A 7,015-nucleotide genomic window follows, 5' to 3' on the forward strand; every position below is an offset into this window, starting at 1 on the left:
GATGTGGGTATCACTGGTTAGGCCATTGTTTATTGCCCATCCTGAATTTCCCTTTAGAAGGTGCTTATGAGCTGTAGCATTGAAATACAGTAGCTGAGGAGCACTCAGTGCTGCTACAAAAGAAGTTCCAGAATTTTGGGTGCGTGACAATTTCTTTAGATTTAGATTACTTAGTGTGGAAACAGGCCCTTTGGCCCAACTAGTCCACACTGACCCTCCGAAGAGCAACCCACCCAGACCCATTCCCCTACATTCACCCCTTCACCTAACACTACAGGCAATTTAGCATAGCCAATTCACCTAACCTGCACATTTTTGGACTGCGGGAGGAAACTGGAGCACCCGGAGGAAACCCATGCAGACACTGGGAGAATGTGCAAACTCCACACAGACAGTTGCCTGAGGTGGGAATTGAACCCGGGTCTCTGGCACTGTGAGGCAGCAGTGCTAACCACTGTGCCACCATGCCGTCCAATGATATGATGATATAGTTCCAAATCAGGATGTGCTTAAGAGGAGAACCTGCAGGTGATGGTGATGGTGTTCCCATTCATCTGACACGCTTGACTTTCCAGGTGATGGAGGTTACAGATTTGGAAGGTAATATTCATACGAACCTGTCTACATTGCTACAATGCATCTTTTAGATCGTACACTTCTGCAACTGTGCATTGGGGAAAGTGAATATTGACATTACTAGATGGAATGATCATCAAAGAGACTGCTTTATCTGAATGTTGATGAGTATTGTGACAACTGCACTTCTCTTGGCATGTGGACAGTATCCCATCATACTCCTGACTTTTGCCTCGTAGGAGATAGGCAGAGTTTGAAGAGTCAGGGTATGAGTTGCTTGCCACATAATTCCAATCCTATGACTTGTTCTTGCAATCAAGTACTTAAGTGGGTGGTCCATGTTTGCTAACTCCCAACATGTTGATACAGGGGCTGCAGTGAAGATGATGCCACTTAATATTAAGGGGAGTTGATTAGATTCTCTTCTGTTTGAGATGGTTATTGGATAAAACTTGTGTGGCACAAGTGTTATCTACAACTTATCAGACCAAGCCTGAGTGTTGTCTCGGGTTTGCTGCATTTGGATGTGGGATACTTTAGTATTTGAAGAGTTGCAAATGGAACTGAACAATGTGATCATCAGTGAACATCCCCACTTCTGACCTTGTGAGGGGAGACAGTATGTAGTGGTATTTTCTGGGTGAGTAATTTAGTGATCCCATCAATACTCTGGGGTCTCAGATTCAAATCTCTCATAGCAAATGCTGGAATTTGAATTCAAAAAATCTGGAGGAAAAGTTGTTACTGAAGCAGCTGAGGAGAGTTGTGCATAGGCCATACCAGAAAAACACCTACATCCGTGAATGATTGACCTTCCTCGACTTCAACTATCTTCCTTTTTGCTAGTTTTGACTCCAGCCAGAGCTTTCTCCTGATTCCCATTGGCTCCAGTTTTGCTCTGACTCCTTAATGCCATATTCACTCAAATGCTGCCTTAATGTTGAGGGTTGTCACTATCACTTCCTATCAGCTCTTCTGCCCATTTTCATAGAAGGCTTTAATGGGAGCTGAGAGTACAGGTTCTGCCAGGGCTGGAGTGTCATTAGCATATTGTTTCTTGAGTTGCTGGGCTGTTTTGAAACCTCTTCCACTTTGCACAGTGGAATAATGCTGTAGCAGAAGTGGAGGGTATCCTCAAAGTGAAGACAGCACAAGGACTGTGCTGGTCAGAGGTATCAAAATGATTGTAAACAGATGCAACTGCAAAATGTAGATCGGTGGTGATAAGGTCAAGTGCATCTTTCCTTGTTCCCTCGTCACCTGCAGATGAGTTTAGCAGTTGTATCCTTTTGGATCTGGCAGCATGGTCAGTACTCGTGCCACTGAACCAATCTTGGTGATAGATATTTGAAGTCCCAAATCTAATATATACTCTATGCTTCCTTCAATCATGGAGTGCTGATTCATCCATCAGGAATAGATGGGAATTGGTCATCAACAGGAAGCTTTGCTCAAGTCTCTATCCACAAGACTCATAGTCATATAATATGGTTCCACTCACCCATGCCAACCATGTATCCTAAACTTACCTAGTCCCGTTTGTCAACACCTGGCCCATATCCCTCCAAACCCTTCCTATTCATGTACCCAAGCAGATGCCTTTTAAATGTTGTAATTATACCCACCCCTACCACACCCTCTGGCAGCTCATTCCAGATAGGCACTCTGCATTGCCCTTCAAGTTCCTTTTAGATCTTTCTCCTTACTTTAGACATATGCTGTCTAGTTTTGGACTCTCCTACCTGGGGGAAAATACCTTGGCTATTCACCCTATTCCATGCCTCTCATGTTTTTATAAATCTCTAAAGTCACCCCTCTGTTTCCAATGCTCCAAGAGGAAAAAAAAAATCACAGCCTATTCAGCCTCTTTCTATCGCTCAAACTCTGCAATCTCAGCAATATCCTTATAAATATGGATGTATTTTTGCTCACTGAGCTGGAAGGTTCATTTTCAGACCTTTCATCACCATACTAGGTAACATCAGTGAGGAACTGGTGGCATAGCCTGCTTTCTATTTGTGTTTAAGTTTCCTTGGGTTGGTGATGTCATTTCTTGTTCTTTTTCTCAGGGGTGGTAAATGGGATCCAAGTCAATATGTTTGTTGATAGAGTTCCGGTTGGAATGCCATGCTTCTAGGAACTGTCATGCATGTCTCTGTTTGGCTTGTCCTCGGATGGATGTGTTGTCCCATTCTAGCTTGGTGTCTTTGGTCTTCAGGAATTCTTGGATGGAGTGGCGTGAGTCTTCTACTAAGCCCTACTCAGGCCTTTCCTGAGAAAAAGAACAGGAAATTACATCACCAACCCAAGGAAACCTAAACACACAAATAAAAAGTGGGCCATGCCATCAGTGCTTAATCCAGAGGCTCACTGATGATGTTACCTAATATAGTGAAAAAAATATCTGAAAATGAACCTTCCAATTCAGCAAGCAAGCCTACATCTGGAAACCAACCTGAGCTACAAATCTTCTCAAAACTAGCTAAATCTTTTCTGCATCCTTTCACGTTTAAGCACATGTTTCTCAGAGTAGAGAGACCAGAATTTTAGATTACTTAGTGTGGAAACAGGCCCTTCGGCCCAACAAGTCCACACCGACGCGCAACCCACCCAGACCCATTCCCTGACATTTATCCCTTCGCCTAACATTACAGGCAATGTAGCATAACCAATTCACCTAACCTGCATGCTTTTGGACTGTGAGAGGAAACCCACGCAGACACAGGGAGAATGTGCAAACTCCACATAGCCAGTCGCCTGAGGTGGGAATTGAATCCGGGTCTCTGGCGCTGTGAGGCAGCAGTGCTAACCACTGTGCCACCACGCCGCCCACTTTAAAGGATGCTACAATGCATTGTACGGGAATCGAACCTGGGCCTCCCATGTGGCAGCCGAGAATTCTACCATTGAACCAAATTGAATGCAGTATTCTAAAAATGGCCTCACCAATGTCCTGTACAGCTGCAACATGACATCTTCTTGGGGTCTTGAGTTAATGTTGAACATTCCCAGAGTAACTTCATCCCTTCTGTATACCACTCTGTCACTACTTCAAGTGGGTGAGTCCTTCTGGTGGAACAGGACATACCAGTGATGCTGATGATGTTGTTTGGGACTGTATATGTGTAAGGTATGACCACAGCTCCCCAGAATGTATTCAGAAAGTCTTTGTAGAATCAGAGGGCCTGGATCTGCCATTGTGTCTAATGCCTGGGTTAATGCTGGGTAGTTCATTTGGTTTAATTTGTTTTCTTAGACTTTATACCAGCTGTATACCACTGTGTGGTTTGTTAGGCAGTATCTGAGGCAGTTGGGTCAACCATGTTGTTGTGGTTGTGGAGTCAAATCTAGATGAGATCAGTATGGCATATCTCTTTCCCTGAAGGACATTCGTAACCAGATAAGTTTTTAAAACAATCGACAGGGTTTTGTTTTTGAGTTCCATTTCAGCATCTGCTATGGTGAGATCTGAATCAGAGCATTAGTCTGGGCTTCTATATTACCAGATTTTATATTAGCACTATGCCAATGCCACCCCATACCTACTGTGATTGTGTTACATGATAAAATTGAGAAAGCCCAGTTGATAATGATTGTCTGTCTATTCATAGACCCATTAGAAGACAAACAAAGCCTATATGACTGGTGGAGTCCATGTGGACTCTGTAGAGTAGTCCGATTCTCTCCCCACAGTCTGCAGATTTATTTTTGTACAAGCATCCATTCAGGTTCCCTTTGAAGTCATTGTTGTCTTTGCCTACAAGAGTCGTGGAATGAGCATTCCAAATTATTTAACATTCACTAAGAAGAAGGTTCTTTCTCACATTCTTTCCTTGCATCTCTTACCCAAACCTCAAATCTGTGTCCTTGGTTTATATCACAAGCTAAGCACAACATATTTTCTTTGCCTAACATGTTTAAATCTGTCAATATTATACATCCATATGTCAACTTCCTGTGCTCAAGAAGAAAACCATTCCTCCAAACTAATCTTGTGTATGAAATCTCTCATCCCAGGAACGATTCTGGTAATTTTTTTGTATCCTCTCAAGAACTCATACGTTCTTAGGGAATTATAGTGACCAGAACTGGATACAGTACCCTTGTTGTAGCCTTTACAAAGATTCTGAAGTCTATAGGAGAAAGTGAGGACTGTAGATGCTGGAGATCAGAATCGAAGATGTGGTGTTGGAAAAGCACAGCTGGTCAGGAAGCATCTGAGGACCAGACGAATCAACATTTCGGGCATAAGCCCTTCATCAGGAATGAGGCTTGTGGACCAAGGGAGCTGAGAGATAAATGGGAGGGGGTGGGACGAAGGTAGCTGTTATGCGGAGGTGGATGAAGGTGGGGTGAAAGTGATAGGTCAGAGAGGAGGGTGGAGCAGTAGGCAGGAAGGAAGATGGGCAGTTAGGACAGTTCAAGGGGGTGATGCAGAGTTGAAAGGTTGGAACTTGGATAAGATGGGGGGGAGGGGAAATAAGGAAATCCACATTGATCCCATGTGGTTGAAGGGTCCCAAGGTGGAAGATGAAGCTTTCTTCCTCCAGGTATCAGGTGGTTAGGGTTTGGTGGTGGAGAAAACCCAGTAGGTGCATGTCCTTTGCGGAATGGGAGGGGGAGTTAAAGTGTTCAACCACAGGGTGATGGGGTTGTTTAGTGCGGGTGTTCCAGAGATGTTCTCTGAAATGATCCGCAAGTTGGTGTCCAATCTCTCAATGTAGAGGAGACCACATCAGGTGCAACGGATCCTACACCAGTAGATGATGTGTATGGAAGTACAGTAAATCTGTCGGACATGGAAGAATCCTTTGGGGCTTTGGACAGAGGTGAGTGGGGAGGTCTGGGCGCAGGTTTTTGCACTTCTTACGGTGGCAGGGGAAGGTGCCGGGGATGGAGGGCGGGTTGAAGTGGGAGCTGGACCTGACAATGGAGTCGCAGAGGGAATCGTCTCTCTGGAATGCTGATAGGGTTGGAGGGAAATATATTTCTGTGGTGGGGTCTGTTTGTAGGCGGCAGAAATAGCAGAGGATGATGTGATATATCCAGAGGTTGGTGGGGTGAAAGATGAGGACCAGGAGGGTTCAGTCCTTGTTGTGTTTGGAGGGATAAAGTTTAAGGGCGGAGGTGTGGGAAGTGGATGAGATGTGCTGGAGGGCATCATTGAGGGGAGGGGACATTGCGGTCTTTGAAGAAGGAGGCCATCTTGGATGTTCTACGGTGCAATTTGTCTTCCTGGAGCAGATGCGGCCGGGACAGAAGAATTGGGAATAAGGGATAGCGTTTTTACAAGACGCAGGATGAGAGGAGGTGTAGTCCAGATAGCTGTGGGAGGCGGTGAGTTTGTAGTAAATGTCTGTATTGTGTCAATCGCTGGAAACAGAGATGGAGAGGTCAGGTAAGAGGAGGGAGGTGTCCAAGATGATCCAGGAAAACATGAGGTTGTAAGGTGTTAGTGAGGTTGAGGAACTGTTCAACTTCCTCGCGGGAGCACGAGGTAGCGCCAATGCAGTCATGTAGCAGAGGAAAAGTGGGGAATGGTTCCAGTTTAGCTGCAGAAGACAAACTGTTCCACAAACCCAATGAACAGGCAGGCATAGCTGGGGCCCATGCGGGTGCCCATAGCTACCCCTTTGGTCTAGAGGAAGTGGGAGGATTGGAAAGAGAAATTGTTGAGCGTAAGGACCAGTTCAGCCAGTCGAATGACAGTGTCAGTGACTGGTTGGGTCAATGTGAGAGGAAGAAACAGAGGGATGGGAGGCCTTCATCATGGCAGATAGATGTATACAGGGGACTGGATGTCCATGGTGAAGATAAGACATTTGGGGCTGGGGAAACAAAAGTCATGGAAGGAGGTGGAGGGCGTGAGTGGTGTCCCGAACATAGGTGAGGAGTACCTGGACTAAAGGGGGCAGGACTGTGTTTAGGTATGCAGAGGTAAGTTTGGGTGGGGCAGGAGCAAGCTGAGACATTGGGTCAACTGAGGCAGTCAGGTTTGTGAATTTTGGGGAGGTAGAATGTGGGGTGCGGAGTTCCTAGACTATGAGGTTGGAGGCCTTGGCTGGGAGATCCCCTGAGGTGATGAGGTTGTGGATGGTCTGGGAGATGACGGTTTGGTGATGGAAGGTGAGGTCATGGTTGAGGTGCAATTGGAGGAGGCATCAACAAGTTGGCGCCTGGCTTCAGCGGTATAGCGGTCGGTGTGCCAAACTATCACAGTGACCACATTCTATGCTGGTTTGATCGTGATGTTGGAGTTGGAGGGGATGGAGGGTTGTGCGTTGCTCCGAAGTCTATATCAAGCTTCAGAAAATATTCCTTGCTTTTGTACTTAATGAAACCCAATTTGGTGTTGGTGGTGGAGAGTGGATGCTTGTCAAAGTGGTGCACATAAGCTCCCAGATCCCTTCGCTCATTCATTAGGATCATGCCATTAAAT

The sequence above is a fragment of the Chiloscyllium plagiosum genome, unplaced genomic scaffold, assembly GCF_037043375.1.
Source record: "Chiloscyllium plagiosum isolate Xiang-an unplaced genomic scaffold, Cpla_swu_hap1 HiC_scaffold_18, whole genome shotgun sequence".
NCBI lineage: Eukaryota > Metazoa > Chordata > Chondrichthyes > Orectolobiformes > Hemiscylliidae > Chiloscyllium > Chiloscyllium plagiosum.